Genomic DNA, 21,575 nt, shown 5'->3' with positions numbered 1-21,575 from the left:
TGGAACACTTGAATTATGAGGAGAGGCTGAGGTAACTGGGATTGTTTAGTCTGCAGAGGAGAAGAATGAGGGGGGATTTCATAGGTGCTTTCAACTACCTGAAAGGGGGTTCCAAAGAGGATGGATCTAGACTGTTCTCAGTGATAGCAGATGACAGAACAAGGAGTAATGGTCTCAAGTTGCAGTGGGGTAGATTTAGGTTGGATATTAGGAAAAACTTTTTCACTTGGAGGGTGGTGAAACACTGGAATACGTTACCTAGGGAGGTGGTGGAATCTCCTTCCTTAGATATTTTTAAGGTCAGGCTTGACAAAGCCCTGTCTGGGATGATTTAGTTGGGGATTGGTCCTCCTTTGAGCAGGGGGTTGGACTAGATGACCTTCTGACGTCCCTTCCAACCCTGATATTCTATGATTTTATGATTAGCTTGCCTTTTTAAATTGTAGATCTTTTTCATCTTTCTGCAGTGGTGATTCATCAAAATGATTTGTCTCAAGGTTGCTTCATAATTTGATTCTTTCCCCCTATATATTCATCTCTTGTTATCAGCATCTTGTTTAAAAATATCATTTTTTCTGTACTATAAATCATATGTCACAATATGGTGTAGAATGAGAGGTATTGTGCAGAATCCGTGCATTGTAAGGTGCCATGACCAGCCCAGAAATATGGGCATCTCTCAAGTATCAGAGGGGCAGTCGGGATCTGTAAAAGCAGCAAAGAGTCCTGTGGCACTTTATAGACTAACAGATGTATTGGAACATGAGCTTTCGTGGTTGAATACCCACTGCGTCGGATGCATTTAGTAGAAATATTTCCACTACATGCATCCGACGAAGTGGGTATTCACCCAAGAAAACTTATGCTCCAATACGTCCCTTTGTCTATAAGGTGCCACAGGACTCTTTGCTGAGTGGGCATCTCTGTGTATCAGGATACTTTGAAATAAGAGATTTATCGTGTAAAATGTGTTTTAAAATAAATTTACTGGAAAGTAAGTGGTTTAGTTCACCAACTTTCACTTCAAATGAAAAGTATTTTGTGGTTTTCTTCTAATTCATGTTGCAAAATCATTATGGTCATGATCCAAAGCTCACTGAAGTCAATGGGTGACTTTCCCATACTTCCATGGACTTTGGATCAAGCACTACATTATTTGATACAAGCTTCTCAGTTGAGGCCATGATTAGTGACGCAAATCAACATTAAAGTGCATTGGCAGAGCTGTATGAGGAAGCTTGTACTGTACATCACTTACTCACCTTACATAATTATTATCACTCCAACTAGCACTATTAGAGTCTTACTCAAAGACTCCCATTAACTTCAGCTTTGGAGCATACCTTTATTACCTCAACTTCATGAGTACTTAATTCACTAACAAGAAAAAATTAAAAATAATGTAGGAAAGTTAAATCTGGTAAGTCCCTAGTAAGATTTATTTTGCCTTAGGGTTTAATAATATTCCGCACTGAACATTTTTAAGTGCTATAAATATTAACTCATACTCGTAATGTCCCTATGTTATGTATGTAAATATTATTGTCCCCATTGTATAGATGATTAACTGAGGAATAGAGAGGAAGTGATTTGCCAAGTGATGTAGCTGGCATCGCTATTCATTGGCATAATTGGGATTAGCATTTGGGTGAATTGGAACATATTTTAGCCCACATGGCCTCTCTGAGGTATTTGTATATAGCATTTCAAATCCCATTCAGTTACTATGCAATTACATTTACTTCACTGGGGTTTCCCAGATGTAATTGAAAGCATAAAATACCTCAATATGATGAAAGCAAAGGGCCAAATGATATGGAGAGTAATCAGTGTGTAATTCATTAGGATTAATGGGACTGTGTGACAGGGTCCCTGGGGTGCAACTTGGATTATGGGAACACTAAGCCCTCTGTCCCACCAATCTGGGTTGCTCCTCACACTGTGATACTGATGGTTCTACAAACCTCTGACAGGTACTGCAGTTACACAGACATCCACAGGCAGGGATACACCCAACTGAGTGACATGAATGACCTTCCAGCCACTCATGAACCCACAATAGAGAAGCTCCAGCCAATTGCCCCCAGCTTCCCAGTCTCATATCCTAGGACTGTAGCTTCTTACTGTGCTCAAGGCTCCTTTGGACAGTGCAAGTTCATTAAATAGTTTTCCACCCCCTCAGTGTGGAGCGGACATACACTAGCCTTTGTAAACTGAGCTGAGATTTCTCAAGAACTTCAACTAAAACACACAGTTTTAGGTAAAATATAAAACAGATTTATTAACTAAAGAAAGATAGCTTGTAAGTGATTATAAGTGGTAGGCATAAAGGTCAGTGATAGTTACCTTAAGAAAATGAAAAGTAAACACACTTTCTAAATCCCAAATTTTAGTCTAAGCAGGAGTTGAATTATGCAGCTTTTCTCACCCTGACAGATGGTACAAGCAGGTTACAGTTCCTCAACACACAGGCTGGGACTGCTTTCCAGCCTGGGACCACACTTCCCCAGTTCAAAGTCTTTGTCCTCCAGACATTCTTCCAGGTGCTGAGTTGCGGGTGGGGGACAGGCCAAATGGTGATGTCATTTCCCCTCTTTTATATTTTCTTCCAGCTTGCTGGAAAGATCTTTGCTGTGAGGTGGGAATCAGGGAGTCCCCATTGGTCAAGCAGTCTCCATTGCATATATGCTTTCTCTGAGACGTCTCTGGGATGGCCATTGGGAGAGTGGATTCTCTTCAATGAGCCATCAGCACACGTCTGGCTGGTCCTTCGTTGCAACTGAAAGATTGACGGTGGGCATCTCCTAAGCTCACAACATATTTCAGTAACACATATAGTAATACTTCATAACTTCACATACAATGATTGCACATACAATGCAACAGGATACTAATATTCAGCACATCAGCACTTTTTAAATGATACCTCACATGGCAAACTATGTACAAAACATATCATCACCACCGTCACTGTGGTGAATATGGGGGTCCCAGGGAACTACTTTGAGGTACAGAGTGTCACAGACTGTATGGCCAAATTGGAGGATTGAGCCAAAAGAAATCTGATGAGGTTCAATAAGGATAAGTGCAGGGTCCTGCACTTAGGACGGAAGAACCCAATGCACAGCTACAGACTAGGGACCGAATGGCTAGGCAGCAGTTCTGCGGAAAAGGGCCTAGGGGTGACAGTGGACGAGAAGCTGGATATGAGTCAGCAGTGTGCCTTTGTTGCCAAGAAGGCCAATGGCATTTTGGGATGTATAAGTAGGGGCATAGCGAGCAGATCGAGGGACGTGATCGTTCCCCTCTATTCGACATTGGTGAGGCCTCATCTGGAGTACTGTGTCCAGTTTTGGGCCCCACACTACAAGAAGGATGTGGATAAATTGGAGAGAGTCCAGCGAAGGGCAACAAAAATGATTAGGGGTCTGGAACACATGACTTATGAGGAGAGGCTGAGGGAGCTGGGATTGTTTAGCCTGCAGAAGAGAAGAATGAGGGGGGATTTGATAGCTGCTTTCAACTACCTGAAAGGGGGTTCCAAAGAGGATGGCTCTAGACTGTTCTCAATGGTAGCAGATGACAGAACAAGGAGTAATGGTCTCAAGTTGCAGTGGGGGAGGTTTAGATTGGATATTAGGAAAAACTTTTTCACTAAGAGGGTGGTGAAACACTGGAATGCGTTACCTAGGGAGGTGGTAGAATCTCCTTCCTTAGAGGTTTTTAAGGTCAGGCTTGACAAAGCCCTGGCTGGGATGATTTAACTGGGAATTGGTCCTGCTTCGAGCAGAGGGTTGGACTAGATGACCTTCAGGGGTCCCTTCCAACCCTGATATTCTATGATTCTATGGCTGTTTCCACAAGATGTAAATTAATTATTTGGCCCTGAAAATCTATGGCCCAAATTAAGCCCTTCTCTCTTACCCTCCACTGCCTTGCAGGACCACACTCCCAGCCACACGCTGTCTCAGACATACTGCCTTTGGTAGGTCCTGCAGGGAGGACTGTGATTTGAAGCCACTGTTTAACCTCATAGCAGGCTTTCAGAAAGTCACCCCCTCAAAGCAGAGTGCCAGATCACTCCCCCGACAGAAAAACCCACAAGGAGGAGTGATTATTGGAGAGGGGAGAGGAAATCCTTGAGGTTTCCCTTGTGGACTTCCCCCAAATTATTCATCAGGGGCTGGGATTTATCCTCCTTTTCCTGTGGAATGCCTCCTCCCCAACATGGCAGAAGGATCTCGGGAAGCTAGAAATGGAGGACTGTGTTTTTAGCAGAGAGATAGCCATATACAGGAAACCGTCTTGGTGCATCTCTTAGGGCCACGACTGGGGAGCCAAACATTTTGTCTATGCAGGAACATATGCATTGCTAAAATGTGAGGAGAGGCCAAATGCAACTGAGCTGTCCACTTTTAACAGTATGGGAATTCTGCACCAGAGGAGAGCATTTTACTGAAGTTATGAATTTTCTGAACACTATGGCTCCCCTTCCAAAATATAATAAACTACGTATCAGCTGTGCCATGACTGAGGGTGCATTCAGCTGAATAAATTGTTTCCCTTGTGTTTTCTGTGAACTTTGTTTCCTCGGGTTTCAGAGTAGCAGCCCTGTTAGTCTATATCCGCAAAAAGAAAAGGAGTTCTTGTGGCACCTTAGAGACTAACAAAGTTATTTTAGCATAAGCTTTCGTGAGCTACAGCTCACTTCATCAGATGCATAAGTGAGCTGTAGCTCACGAAATGCTCAAATAAATTTGTTAGTCTCTAAGGTGCCACAAGTCCTCCTTTTCTTTTTGTTTCCTCAATGTTTTTTTAAATAAAACAACAAGATTTCTTTCTCAGTTTCTTCCCTCCCCCTCCACCATTCTTTCAAATTTCATTGTTTATTTACAGTGTGAGCGAGATGGTCAGTGAGTCCCATGGAAATATGTTGAAGAGGGTGGAACGAAAAAGATAATTTCATCTCTTTCTCTGTACTAGTATTTTATGAAGATTCTCATGCCATTGTATAGCAGATTGATGAACATGAAGCATGAGTCAAAAATAGTCCTGTTCTTTCTTCAGTGTCTTAGAATCCAGTGTCATCAAACCAAGTATACTGTTTACAGATACAACTAGGAATGCTCTGAGGCACCCACTATAATATTAGGGTACCTTCAGTATTCCAAATGCTGATGGAGTTAAATTCTCTGGATTGAAGCATCACTAAAATGATGAATTAGACCTTATTATATCAGGGATATCTTTCCAGCTATATGCTCAAAAAGCTGTATTCTCATAATCCTTATCAGATTACCATGTACAGCTTCCCTAAAGAGGCATTTAGTTGTTGAGGCAAGCAACTGGTTGATGTCAGACATTGGAAGCCCACCCTGTTAAATGTTTGTTATCATAGGCATTGTAACCAATTAGTGTCAACGCTAGTTTGCCCAAGGTTCATTTATCCAAACACCTGGAGTTCATCCTCCCTTCTTCTGAAAGCAGTTCTCATGGGGTACACTTTGGCTGCTAAAACTATAAGCTTGAGGCTTTGCATCTCAAGGCTTCTGGCAAATAAATACTGCTTTTATTCTATAATTGTCCTTTTGTTTTATTTAAGTAAGCAGGAATCACTGGTTAATTTATTTCTATCAGCTAAAAATCAGATAAAAGTCGTTTAAGGTTTAAGGCAAAGCTGAGAGAGCTTAAAAATAATTGATCTTCAAATAAATAATAAAATAAAAACAGTAATAATATCACTTTTGCTATTATAAATATTAATTTAAAATAAATTTAAATATATTTTTAAAAGTATAGCAGTTTTACTTGGAGATTAAAGAGGTTTCTTAAGAGTTTTACAAAGACCTGTGTTGATTTGTAGGGGTAGAATTCTGGGGATTAGGATATTGTCAGTCACTCACAATGGGAACCATTTGATGGAAGCCAATAGCAACAATATTCATCCCTCATTATCCTACCTACATCAAAAAGCCTGATTTTATAATAAGCGTTTGTTGCAAGTAGAAGTCCATTACTGGGTACCATTATGGATGCTCTCACTTCATAAAGATTGTAATAGTGTGATCACTACAGGTTGTATCAGTTGTTACAGCTCAAACACATTTACACTGAATGATTGCTCATATCTGAGTGCAATCCAAAGCCAAATTCTGATATAAAGCCAAATTCTGCCCTCAGGCAGTCCCATGCAAGAGAGATTGTAGGTGATTGAATTGGGTGGAATGGGTTGTAAAGCTCTTTTTCTGGTCTGAGAGTTGAGGGTGGGTTTTGTGGGACAGGAGAGGTGGGGGCAATCCTCTGGCAGATGGCACTTTAAGACTGCCTTGATGATCTATTTGGGAATCCAGCAGAGGCTGTTCTACTTTGGTGGTTGCCTCTGTTTGACCAAGGCACTTGGGCAATGTTGATGTGAATTGGGATATGGCAGTTTCCTGGGGGAATGGTTGTAGGAGCTTGAGTCTTTCATTTCCCTGTCTTGAGAGGCAGGAAAGGAGTAGGCAAAAATAGACTATTAGGTTTTTCGCCAACCAGGACTGTGACATTTTATACTGGTCCTATTGGTGATGTTTTCTTTCATGAATGCTGGGATTTGTCAACAGTGATGATGAGCTCTTTAATTCATCTTGTGGAAATCAAGGCCAGACGCTAATGTTATGAGTTGATTAAAGAAAAGGAACATGACCTCACCTGTATAACAGAAACCAGATTGGATGGTGCAGTGGGTCCAGTTTGGGGTCAACTAACTACAGCTTGTAATTGGTCAGCATCAACCAAGGGAGGGTTTAGGCAGGTGACATTTCTGTGATATTTATATTTGTCCCTAAAGGAAGGTGATCTCCCACCCACAACTAGAGCTGCTAAAGCATGACCATCTTGTGATTGAACCCAAGGATATAGTTTATATTGGCACACTGCAAAGCTCTTCTTTTTTCTCCCAGGCTTTCCCTGAGGTGAAGGAGGGAACTTACTAAGAGGAGTCAGACAGGTATTGAACAGATAGCTAGAAAGTTTTTGCTGGCATTTGGCCACTCTATTTTTCTTTAATGTCTTGAGATTTTGAATATAGTCTTAGAGACTTGTGATCAGCACTGAGAAGACATTCAAAGAAATAATAAATTCATCAATTTTTGCAAGTCTTTGGCAGCAACTACTGGGCAGCCATCTACAAAGCAAAGCCTGTAGAGTGATCACGTCCTTACAACATAGTGACTTTCTATATAGGGAGAAGCAATTACATTAATTATAAAATGGCACTGGCCTGTGGACTCTAAAAAGTGAATAAGAAAAGCATTACATTAATCTTGTTGAGACATGATAGGATAGATTTAATGGCTAGTATCTGACATCTGATTATATCAAAATGATCCCTCTTAGAGATTTAGTTAAAATATAGAAATACAATGACATCAATACAAAATGACAATGGAAAAGGCCTTGCTCTAACCACTGGAGGAGTTAAGCACCTTTTTGCTATGGGCCAGAGAGAGTTTGTTTAATGTGTTTTTATGATCTGCGTATCACATTCAGATTCTGGAGATTCTAAACTTCCATGTAAAAAAAAGTTGTGAAGATAACCTGGAAAACATGAACTAACTATAAACCCAAAGCTGTGTGTTTTTTTCCTGAGTCTACAGCCAGCCTGAAACAATGTTTCAGGAAAGTGTTAACTCCCATATCCCTATTAGTCTCACTGGGGCATTGACTTTACGAATTAATGATAAAAAAAACTTTAAATGTTTGTATTAACTATTTAATTGCTGGTTGATTAAGCTGGTGGAATATAAGAGGGAATAGAGAATCAAGCCCCTGAAGGTGGAAAAATGGAGCTGCTTCAGAGATGAAAATGAAGAGCGAAAAAAGGAAGACAGAAATAAAGAAAGGAGTGGGGGGTGGAGGGGAGAAATAGAAAGGAGGATGGGCAAGAGGGAATGAACAGAAGTAGTGATGGTCTTAATCAGAAACATACTTTCCATTGAGTGATGCTGAATGCAGCAATAACATATAATAAATAACTAAAGTTTATTTACTATATGAGGATCATATTCCACGTCGATATTTCTGCATTGGCATCATCAGGAGTTCAACCATGGACTGAGGGGAGTATGTAATTCTGAATATATACCCCAATTCCTGGACTTAGATTAAAAATAGTATATGGCCCCTTTTTGACACCGCAGCTCTATAACTTTCCAAGGTAGCCATAAATCACAAGAATCCTGAATTGGGAAATCTTTGTCAGTAGCTGTAGCTTTTGTGAGCCTTAAACTAACTAAACAAAGGAAATCTGATAAAGGACTGTATCTAGGGACCCTCAGAAGAATGCCAGGTTTCCTTTAGGGGTTTATGACTTCAGCGAACACTGGGACTGATGCATTTCTCCTTTGGAAATGTCATTGTCATGGCTAATTGATAGCTATAACCTACTGCAGAGAAGCATATAATTTTTAATGGGAAAGTCTTAGCTAGAGACCAATTAGAACCATGGCAAATGATGAGCAATTTCAAAATCAAATGCCATTCAGAGTCTCATTATGTCCCTGTCCATTTTTTATGTCTTTTAATGCTTTAAAAATAGCATTATTTTAAAGACTTGTATATCATTAAAAATAGGTTAAAATTCTGGTTATTCATAAGGTAAGTGAAGGGACTATTAATATCAACATGAGGCAGGACTCAATACACAATTGTGACATCACAATCACAAGTTTGCATGGAAGTTTGTGAATATAACAAAATAAAAAAGTGCTAGGGCAACATTACCCTTCTCATAACACCTACTGAAAACTAGAAGATTGCCATTTGGGGACAAATCTTCAGCTAGTATACATTACATTAGGTGTATTGACTTCAATGAAGAAACAGTGATTTGACCCCGAACCATGGAACTGGCCTGTTGTGCAACTGAATTCTAATTAGCCATATCCTGCTGTACTTTTTGTTGTGCAATCAGCTCCTTGTGTAAGCACCCTCCTGCCCATGCAGGTCTCCACTGGGCTCTGTGGGGTTTCTGGGATCCACTCCTATGGATCCAGTGGGGCGATTGGGGTTCTAGCTTATAGATGTAAATTGGTGACGGTTAATGACTCACAAATAGGCATTTCACTGACATTTAATCAAGCAGTACGCAAGTGTTTATTAAATACCTATTAATTAAAAATACAAAAATTGTATGGTGTGTAAAATGAATAAGTGCATTTTAGATGAAATGTAATGGTCGATTTCGTAAACTCTATATGCACGAGTACTTTATTACCAACATGTTACTTTTCAAAATAAAGGTCGTATTAGCTAGAAGTTTAATTGTTACCTGTTATATGATAATAGAGAATGGGTCTGATCCTGAATTGCTGCAACAAAACAAAACATGGGGGGCTTGGGTAATGCAAAGAATGCCTCATTTGACCTATGTGTTGTATTTATCTTGACTTACTTTTGGGACCAACTAAATGCATTTTACACAGCAATGAAAATCTTCATAAATCTAGAATACTGGTACTTTTTATTTAATTGCCAATTTTCCTTTCTCAGGATGTATTCATTATGTTCAAACTGTTTGTTAACATTTATTATAACAAAACAAACAATAATATAGAACAGGTGGGCATAATTTAACAAAAGAATGACTTAAGAATGGAAGGAAATAGCTTATACAACTTCAGCTTGGTATAACTTGACCATTGAGTATAGCTACATTTATCCCCTGGCAACTTTTTTATGCCAAATTCTTCATTCATTAAGCCTCTTAACTTTTATAGTAAGGACACAAGGATTGGTGGATCAGAAACTATATAGCTAGCTAAATAACATCAAATTAGAAGCCAGGTAAAACAGCAGAATCCAATTCATCCCTATGACAACCTCTGCCATTATACCAATAAGTCACAAAAGGGTGTTTATTAGTCTATTGGTGTCCCTTTTATATACTGTGGGGTTTAAGGCCTCACAATCTTTTTCTTCTGCCAACTCACATCTCCCCTTTGGTCTTTGGGATTCTCTCCTATGTTTGTCTGCTACAGCCCTCTGTGATACACATTAATGGGAGATATGTCTCTGTACATTCCCTCTCTGACTCAGACCATAACTGAGGGACTTGGCTCAGGAACTCCTTACTTGTTAGCTCTTTTCCTGAAGGATTTTTGTCTCTTTTGAGGCAGTCTGTGTGAAATTACCCAACACAAGAATAGATTTCTTAAAAATAAAGAGAAAACTAGTAAAATAAAATGAATTGTTTGCATAACATACCCCTTCTGTGTACTTTGTAAAGATGAGTGAAGTAGGCTTCCCTTAGTTTCAGAGAAAAGAAAAATCTCATATCTCTAGAAATCAAGTCCCTTTCTGGTCATTCCCTGGTCAATCTGACAGTTCTCTTCCACTTTCCTTCCCTGACCCAGCCTCCTTATGAAATCTGTTTTATTAGAGTTCATTTTCATATTAGAGTAAGCTTCCATCAACATTTCCACTATGTATTGTTTTATCAGCACCATCTGGAGTAAATGCCATTATCTTTGTCCTCCAGACAAGGATTAATGGCTCCCACTTACCCCTGGGAGATTCACTCACTTTCTTATCTCCAAGTCCAGCATTTAACAGGCCATTTGATCTCCACTTCCCTAGATGCTCCTCTCCAGTCCAGGAGATCGACATCTGATATGAATGTGCATACTCTTAATTATAGGACTTAGATCATGCCCCCACACTGGATATATTCAGTTTCTATTTTAGTGGTTACACAGATAATATAGATGCATCAGTTTTCTCTCATCATGAAACAGAAACAGTCCTCAAGCCCTCTGTCACACTTTCTACCCTTGGCACTTGTGGGGGACAGGGGAGCAGTCACTTTTCTTTTTCAGATTCTGCTCTTCTCCCTCCCCAAAAAACCTTGCTTCTCATCAATGTTTACCTCCACAGGCTACCCTTAATCCACTTTGTTCCTGTCTCCCCTCATTTACTTGGTTTCCTCACATGATTAATATAATACACATTGGGATTTGGTGTGTGTGTGTTTCAATGCTGAGGTCTCATTTGTTCAGTGCTGGGACTAGGTTCATCATCCTGAAAAACCCAACTACCCAATCAGAGCAATCAGGGTTCACAGCCATATTCTAATATACCCAAGTCACCCTCTGCTGGAAGTGAAAAACCTTTCAGTAAAGGGAGCTGCAATAGGCAGGAACAAGTCAACATTTGAATTCCCTGCAATTCCTAATGTAAAATAACTGATATGTAAAAAAAATACATGGTTGCCCTCATTAGGATTAATTAGATACTCTTTGGAAAAATATAATGCATAATGTCAATATCTGGATATTGGATAGACAACATTGCCATATTCTATTACAGTATCCTAATTAGTCCAATATTTACATTCATTTTCCAAAAAATGAATAATGAAACATCTGAAAAGCTTTAGTTACACCATTTAACTGGCTTCAAGTGTGGCATGGTCATATATAGTGTTGTGTGTACTTTTGTGATATAGCAATACATTTGAATTTATTGCCTTCATTTCAAATGAAAAGCCCACACTGATAAGCCATTTGTTACTTTTACCTATATATGGTGGAATAATTTCACTGGCATTGGTTTAAATTCACTGTGTCTATTGAACTTTCATAAAATCACAACGTGTCAAACAGGAATGTTTATAAACTAATTTGCATTACACATGATTTATGACTGTGTGAGAAAGAACTAATATAGCCATATTTAGTGGTCGGGTAGTAGAATGGGAAAAACTGGAAGTAGGCGTTATTATTGGCTCCATTCCATACATACCAAATGTGCATACCTATATTTTTCCCACAAAATATTAATTTCTTCACATACAGTAGACTTTATTCTTTCACCATGTTTCAAATAGCAGACAGCTCTTGTTTTTCACTTATGTTTCCCTTAACAACAGTCATTAATTTACTGATATGCTGTCTATCAGGCCTACATCATCTTGATTAGAGCTGTTATCCTAATCAAAAGGCTGATAATTAAGACCATCCATCTGTATAGTTCCAAGTGCTAAGATGAGCTGAAGATCCTAATTAAGATTATTTAGGTGTTACTTAAATGCCATCATTTGATTCAGCTAATCATACCAGCAGGTACATTAGATTTGCATTAATGTTCTGCTGAAGCCAGCAGCTATTTAAGCAGATCAAAAATGTAGATTAAAGACACCATTTCAAAGATGTTTATATCAGTGAGGTACTGAGACAATGCATTCAGGTAAACTGAATGTTGGAGGAGAGAGGCTATTTCAGTGTGCCTCAAGCTATGTTACGGTAATAAGAGAAGTATTTAAAATAAACAGTTTATTTATTGAATTTATTTATTGTTATTACTTATTGATTGATACTTACACTCACTTTTTTGGTATGAACCCCACACTTTGATTCTCACTCTTATTTGGAATTCTCACATTACTGATGCTTTCCAGCATAATATATACTGTAGAATAACTGTGTTTCTTATTTCTTCTACAATGACACTTTGTCTGTGCATTTGTGGGTTAGTTATCACAACTGAATTGTGATTTAAGTATTACAGGAGCCCTTTACTGGAAGACTCACAATGCACATCTCTTTGGAAATACACGTGACCTAAAGCGACAGAAGGGTTAAAATCATAGAATCATAGGACTGGAAGGGACCTCGAGAGATCATCTAGTCCAGTCCCCTGTACACATGATAGGACTAAGTATGATATGTTTTATAAATGATTTACTGCTTAAAGAAAAGCTGTGTTAAACTCAAGTTTAAATTTCAAGCTTAAACAAAAACAAAATCTCAAGGCAGTACCTCTATTTGCATTGCTTTACACATCCTGGTTTCACATCTAAAACATCGGAGCTCACTAGTTTGAAATATTGCTAACGTAATCCATAAATCAGCTGAGGGTCTCATGAAACTGGACCCAAGATCACTCTAAAGATTTGTGGCAAAAATGGCATGAAATTTGAGTCTGAAATACAAAATCTGAATTTTGAAACCGTTTTTGAGTTTGTGGGTTGGGGTTCCAGGAAGAATATTTAAAATACTTTTAATCTGTCACATTTGAATGTGCTATATATGGTATCTATTTCATCACTGTTCTGTCTTCTCCAGTCCCCATCCCTTGTAAGCTTTGAACACTTGTCTGGAGAAAGGGGAGGGTTACTTCAGACTCCATTATGGGGTAAGGCAGGTTACTGAACCAGATGAACCTCTGATTTGTTCTGACATATCATTGTGTTTGTTCCTTAAAAGACCATGATTCCCTCATTAAAGGCCAGGTCCAAAGCCCACTTAAAACTGTAGAAAGACTACTGACTTTGGTGGGTTTTGAATTAAGTTCCAAGTCTCTGATTCAGCAAAATACTTTAGCATGTGCCTAACTTTGAGCACATGCTTTCCATTTAAGTAAATATAGTTCAAGGATGTGCTTAAATGCTTTATTGACTCAGGGCATAAATTTCAAATCATGAGAAGTCCTGGGGATGTTTAGGACCTCTCAAGATACACTCTATGATTATGTATGCAAAACAATAGCCCAGTTGTCATTTGACTAGGTCTGGGCAACATTTTTTGACAATTTTTTTAACTGAAAAAAATGGAGATTCGGGTTGACCAAAACATGTCATGAATTTATGTTGAATTCACCAAACTGTTAAGTCAGGAAAAGCAATACCAACAAAATTGAAATGTTTTGTTTTGACATTTTCACAGCAAAACATTGATTCTTTTTTTTAATTTGAAATGGCTTTTCACTGAGAATTTTGTTCAGCTTTATTTTTCAAAATAGGATCCCTCAAATGCAATGAAATGTTTCATTTTTGGTCAGAAAAAATATTTATTTTGCCCAGAAACATTTTTTAACCTTTTCATTTCAACAACAACAAATTGTTTGGGGTTGAACCAAAACAATTTATTTATTTTTTTTCAGTTCAGCCACTGAACCAATAATAATAACAATAATAACAATAATAATAATTAAAAAATCAGGTATTTGCACAGCTCCCTGTTTGACTCACAGCTAGCATGTCTACAGTGGAGACATGAAACCCAGTATAAACCTATGCTCTGTGGTGCACATTTTTGATGTTTCACTAGAAAGCTATATAAGCACAGTTGCTGTTCAAGGCATAAGCTGCACACTTCTTAAAGTTCTAGAATCCTACAGAGGAGCAAAAAAAAAGTAGCAAAGGAAGGAATATGGGAAGCTGGGATCTCTAAGGAGGCAGAGTTAAGATAGTTTGGGAATTTTAACTGTGAGTTTTCATATTTTGAAATGTTTAGGTTTCTTGTAAGTTTAACCTTTAACACAGTGCTTCCTGGCTTCCGCCCAACTACAGTGTTCTTGTAAGAAATTTTACCCTCAAGCTACTTATATGTACTGCCAACCTTAAATTCACCTTTACAGAATTTGTCATCTGGGATATATCCTGCACCAAAACGGAAGATGAATGGAAATGTTAATATAAAAATAGAGTGGTTACATCAGAAGAACAAAGACTAATACAAAAAGAAAAGGAGGACTTGTGGCACCTTAGAGACTAACACATTTATTTGAGCATAAGCTTTTGTGGGATACAGCTCACTGCATCTGATGCATAAGTGAGCTGTAGCTCACGAAAGCTTATGCTCAAATAAATTTGTTAATCTCTAAGGTGCCACAAGTCCTCCTTTTCTTTTTGCGAATACAGACTAACACAGCTGCTACTCTGAAAGACTAATACAGTGTATTTTAATGCTTACACATTTAAAAAGTAAATCTTAAAAATGCCTCCTATTTTATAATCTAGTTTATTTGCATATCAACAGATATTCATACTACATTTGCATAGAAATAAGCACATTCAGAATGACTTTGCAGCAATCATGGAATCACAGATGTAACAGACATATTTGTTTTGATTTTTCAAAGTGGCCATCCATTTTCTGAGACTGACTCAGAGCCAATGACCCCGCATGGAGCCCCATGGACGCCATCATTGAGATGTTTTGTTTAGATTCTGCCTGCAAATTAGGTAGTTGATGACCAATTTTATTAAGTGTCTATGAAGTTTTGGGTGCTTTGATTTTTGAGGTGCCCAATTTAAGACATCTAAAGTCATAATTCCAGAATTTCTGAGCACTCTGAACTCCATGTGAAGTCAATGGAAAATAGAAGCACTCAGCATCCTTGTACAACTGGCTGTGGCTGGCTAAAAGTTGGACACCCCAAAATAAAGGCATCCAAAATTAGAAAAACACTTCTGAAAATGTTGCCTTAAAAATCTGTATGGTAATATTTGCCATTCATTAGAGACACACTATTGCAAGTGGATTCCTGTTCTGAAAATGAAGCCCACAATCTTTTCTCCTTACTGGCGACTTCTATACTAAAGAAGGGGAAAAGAGATGCCGTCTATGCAATCAGAATTTTTTCTCCAATAAAATACTTTCTAAAGTTTTCCACAATATATCTTTAAGACTTGTAGGTATTAGATGCCACTATCACTGCTAGTTTGATATAAACTCTTCCTAACTTTTCTTCACTGTTAGTGTTCTAAAACTCTATCTATCTTTATAATGAATGGAAGCCATGAAAGAAACATTAATTAGATGGAAGAATTTGAGAAGAAAACACTTTCTTCCAGTTTGTGATTGAGGGTGATAATGTCAGTGATTAGTTGTAAAATATTTCTGATGATGATATACTGTCCTCAGTCTCAGTTCTTACTCTTTCTTCAGACTGCATCAATTGTAAGCAATTCTCTGACTGCCTGTATAGATTCAAAGGAGAAATCACCCTACAACGCAGATTACCAGGGAGGGGGCAGTAAAAGAATAATCTGATAATATATGACATTGCTTTGTAAGGTTTTAGGAATGTAAGTGACAACTGATAAATCATCTTATTGGCTGTAGAACAGGTGTGAAATTGCTTCAGATAAGAACTAGCTAGAAGAATGGTTAACATGCAGATGCTCCTCAGATTCAATATATTGGTCAGTGGAAATATAGTACTACAATTTCTCCTACTAGCTTTACTTTTGTGATGATAGTGGCCATTGGGTATATTTACTATTGTCCTGTATCTAGGTAGATTGAGAACAGCTCAACTGAGTGCCATAAGACCCACACTGCTAACAGCTTAGCATTTCATGCAGTTCCATTTATACTATCCATACCAACCCAGGAAGGCAATATGTTCCAGAATAGGACTGGCAATGGATAAACTATGGAATAAAAGTTATTATCTTCACCCGTGCTTAATATCCTTGATGCTGACTAGTAGTGCTGTTGGAAACCCATCTCTCGTCATGGTTGTCTGCCAGGGATATATGGAAATATTACACTGTTGATAGAATCAAAAGACATGGTTGGACACAAGGAATTGGTAAGATTTACAAGTCAGAAATCTTTACAATTGTATGTTTAATAGAAATTCTTTATTTTACTATAGGGAATGTGTTCTACAATATTACCTGTAGTAATACAAAAGTGCTTTAAAGTGTTGTAGACATTAAAGTACTATTCTTGCACTCCATTTATACCTAAAACCAAAACAGAGCAGACTTCCCTTTTAAATAGGGAAGTGAGACAACCAGAAGGTTCTACTAATAGGCATTATAAAAGTTCCTAAAATAGAAAAATTATCAACTGTACTTGGCTATTTCCTAGTAAATGCCTAAAATGCCTTTAATATTTCACTTTCAGGCTGTGGCTCTTGACAGCATTTCCTATTCTGATAATTTATTCATGCTGCTATTGTAGAGTTGGTTATAGCTGTTACTATGGCACTTCTTATTGCGATTTCGTTTTATTTTCTTCTTCTTTCTTGCTGTCTTCAACTTTAGACAGGCTCAGGCCCTGAACCTGCAATTTTCAATGTGTGGGTGAACTGTTATGCCTGCTTGGAGTTCCATTGACTTCAGAGGAACTCCCTGTGGGTGCAGAAGTCCATCGTCATTTTTTAAACCACCGGATTGAGGCCGTAGGTTGTAAACTGTTTAAATCAGGGATCATATATTCCTTTTTGTTTGTACAGCATCTAACCAACTGAAGGTTGAAGCCTCTAAGTGGTAGCATAATTGAAGTATTTAATAATAATGAAAATAAAATTGGAACAGCACTTGAAAGCCTGGGAGAAAAGAATGAGAGAATCTTTGAAAAGCCAACTAGTCAAATAAGAAACAGCTCTACATGTAATTGATTTTAAACTACCATCACAGGGTACTTTCAAATTTTGAAGTAATTTGCCTGTTTGTTCCTTATTAGGGATTTGAATTTCAATCTTGAATTGAGGAGGAAGAAGCAGAATGTTAGATCCAAATTCCGATAAGTTCTTGATAATTCAGAAAGAGTTGAATAATAGAGTTTTGACATAACATTCTATGAACTGTGAATTGATGTGAAGCTGAAAAAAAAAGTGTCCATTTCTATGACTTGAGGTATGCCATAAATATGTTGTCAAGTTTGGGAAAGATAGTGAATTGAACATTTCATAATGAGTTAAATGACTAATGGAAAAAATCAAAATAGTTTAAAATATATTTACTAGGATTCACAACTGGTTAAATTAATTGATTTCAGGACAAAGTGTTGTAACAGGAGCTTCAGACTATCGTCTGAAAGCTGACAAGTGCAACTGCTTTACATACACTATAAACCTCTCCAGGGGAAAGTGATTACTTAGAACAACATAGGTCACATAGTGACTTCAGCAACAACTCTGATTACTTAGAACAACATAGGTCACATAGTGACTTCAGTGGAGTCACTCAAGACTTGCATTGTGCAACTATGAACAGAATTTGCCCTGTATTAGCCAAATAGCCTGGCGTTAATTCTCCTTTCACTGATACTGCTGTAAATCAGGAGTAACTTTGGTGTAACCTTTGGAAGTGAGAGAAGAATTCAGCCCCCTTTATTATTACATGTGCAGCACAATTAGAATACAGTCAATCTATGACCAGCTTCATTATGCACTTAAGCCCCACCTCCACTATTGCCGGTCATGATTTGGACTCATTGTCTAAATTAATTCGGATGTGTGTCAGGCATCCACTGACAGCTCATGATATTCTATGAAAGTTTAAGGTTCAAGTACCAGGCATAAATATACAAAAAAGGGTTTTGTAGTTATTCTTACCCACACATTTTTGTCTTAGCAACAACATGCAACACAGTATTACCATTATTACACACTCATCACACATAAAACAAGTAGATTCAATACAATTGAGATAGTCCTTTTTTCTCCTATTCAGATGCTTTTTGGCAAATATTCATAGTGCTGTTTATTTGCAGAAAGAAAAGCATCTAAATTTGAGATCTCCACTAAATGAATTCTTCCAGTACTTGGTTATCCAATTCTAACAAAGGAATGCTTGTACGGGGAGAAAAAAAATGCTTCAATGAGTTTGAAGGCTAGATTTAGGGCACCAGGACCATCTGCACTAAACACTGACATTGCAGTGACCTGATATTTTGCAGCATTTGTGATGCGGCTTTTCCTCTGCTCTTTCTCAGGTCAAAATAAAGCTGAATTTCAGTATTTCACTTCCTTGCATAATCTAGTATCATTTTCCAGACTCTTACCTTTCCCACATGTTCCCCATTGATCTATCACTTCGCAAAATCTGGTATGTTGATATTTTTAGCATTTCCGGCTTCTTCATATGCTTCTCCATGATGGTATTGCAATTACAAAACCCATTAGAGAGAATATAATTGCTGTTAGTGCACAATATTTGTAATATTAGGGATCAGATTATCAAAAGGCATGCATATTTAATGAACCAAGTTTGAATGCAAGGTTACTTATGTTTTATAGCTCAAAAAGACGTGAAAAGCAACGTGCATTTCCCCCACATCATTATATACTACTGAAAATAATTAAGAAAGCATGGGGAGGGGAGGAAGAAATATCACAGGGGACAGGAAAAGAAAATAAGATAGAATCATGGCATTCTGTGATATTATACACACAAAAAGAAATTCAGTAGGGCCCAGTTTCAACAATAGATTAGACAGATCCTTCCAGTAACTGCAGTACAACCCTTTTCGTCATGCTTGTGAGAGATGGCCATATGTTCTTGAAGAGGTTTCATTAGGGGCCTGATCACATATCTCAATATGTATAGAGCAGCACCAACTTTTATTTACCATTAGTGGGATTTGAGGATACTCATCATGAGGGACTCCTCACTTTGTGGATTCAGTCCTGATATGGTTACATTTTTATCTGAGAAGGGTTCTTTGGGCATCCCCATATTTTCCCAATCCAAAAGGCTGCATGTCAGGGCAGCCAGTCCATCGAGGCAAGGACTGGGTTTGACTTTAGCAGGGGGGTTACTCAAGTGCGATATCCTCAATTCCTAACCAGCAACAGAGCACCTTACCTCTGAAAAACACCAGCACTGGAGGTGAGGAACCAATCTTAGACCCACATTGGGACCCCTCAGCTGCCATTAGTTATTGGTCCAGCCCTATAAGAGTATATTCTAATAGGCATTTTTATCCTTTTCCATATGTTCTACATTTGTGTTCTTGAAAAGAGTCTCGGGAAGAGATATTTACAGTGCAACAAGACCAAAATAACGTATTCAGTATGTTTTGACTAAACATACACATTTGTGCACTAAGAACTAAGATTATCTTGAGCAGACCTAATGGTTTGATGGATTGTGCAGCATATTACCTTGTCAGATACTGAGATTAAAAATGAACCTTGGTTCTTATACACAAGCTCCTATTATACTGTGCTGGGCTGTGAGTGCTTCAATGTGCCTTACCACTAACACTTACCCATTAATGACTGTCTGGAGGAATCTTACCCACTGCAGCTGTGTCCAGAGTGAAGCTTTAGTAAAAGGAGGAAAAATGGTGGACATTAAATATACAGAACTGAAAGAAGGCCCCATTACACCACCCCTCCATTCAAACCAGCTTAAATGTTTTAAGTACATGTAATATCCCAGGCTTGCTTTAAGTAGGGTGGGAGAGATCTGACATCCAAACATACAGGGAAACTTCACAAAACTTTTATAAAGCAAGAAGAAAGAGACCTAAGATGATCTTGATACTCCTTATGAAAATGTCTATTATCCTCTAACAACTGTCATTAATAGATTTGTTTATCTATTTATTGTAGCACCCACTATATCCAAACACTCCAGAAGAAATTTACTTTCCAGTCTAAGAGAGAACAGCAGTACCGTATCTATCATTATTATGGAAAATCCCCAAAAGGATATGGCCTCCTCCCAAACTGAGCATCACCCAAGTTAGTCTCTGGCAAGGTGCTTAATGTGGTCTGGTTTTATATTCAGTTTATGTCCACTACTGGCAATCTGGTCATGCCACCAAAGCTTTTGGTGCCCCGGTGATCTCCAGTCTTGTAATGGCATTTCTTTGTACATGTTTTGGAATTTATTGATCTTCCATTCTTATCATATGTTCAGATCAAGAAAGCTGCTGAAATCAAGCCACTTCTGCTGGAGGTGGTTGCTGGGTTCAGCTTCCAATATTCTTGTTTCTGATCTTGCTCTGACACCTGATATGGAGCAGATGACAAAGAAAATAAGAATTGAAAACATTAATTTGGTACTCTTCTGCCTTCTTCAGAGCCCTCATATCACTTCCATGCAAAAGAGTTGGTATAACTGCGGTTCTATAAATCTGCAGCTTCAGAGCAAGCTTGATGTCACAACGTCCCCACAGAGGCAGCCGAAGGTCCCAAAACATGGCAGTATCTGTTATTATTTGAACATCAACATATTTTGAGCATCCTCCAGCACTGTCTGTAACACGACCCAAATATTCAACAGCTGCAACCTGCTCAATGTCCCATCTGGACAGATTACTACTGAGCTGGTTGTAATTTGGAGCTGGAGGCTATTCAGTAGTAATGGACAGGACTTAGTTTTATCCACCAGAGCAATATATTCTGTTTCTTGCCCAACCAGATTGTCCATCTGCTGCAGCAGCTCACCAAACTGGGTCAACAAGGCAATGTCATGTATTCAACATCTCAAAACATAATGGTGTTCTGTTCAGTGTCACTGACAGCTGCCTCATCAAGATTATCCATCCATCAATGTTCAATATTGACCAACAATGGAGACAGCACATGGGCTTTCCAAACCCCCCTGGAGATGGGAAACGATACTATGTATCTGTCATTGATGCAAATGCAGCTTTCAGTTCTAGTATAGAACTCTATCAAAAGTGCTATCTTCCCAGGGATGCCTGGATGCCTCATAAGATCCCACAAACTTGATTGATGCACTGAATCAAAGGCCTGATGAAAGTTTATAAAAAGTGCTGCATGTTTCTTATTACATTCAGACATCTTCTCAAAAAGCTGTCCAAGATAAAGATCTGGTTGACAGTGGAATAACCAGGTCTAAAACTGCACTTAGATTCCCACCTTTTCCATGAAGTGAGTTGTTGATTAGAAACTTTAACCCAGAAGCAAAGACTTTCCCTGGGACCAACAGCATAATACCTCTATCGTTGCTACATTCAGCCTTACCACCCTTTTGGAAAAGAGGCAGAATAACCTCCTTCTTCCAGTCATCAGGGATGATACTAGTAAGTCAGATGATC

This window comes from Lepidochelys kempii, chromosome 1, assembly GCF_965140265.1.
Source record: "Lepidochelys kempii isolate rLepKem1 chromosome 1, rLepKem1.hap2, whole genome shotgun sequence".
In the NCBI taxonomy this organism is placed as follows: Eukaryota; Metazoa; Chordata; order Testudines; family Cheloniidae; genus Lepidochelys; species Lepidochelys kempii.
This window is presented reverse-complemented; position numbering follows the sequence as displayed.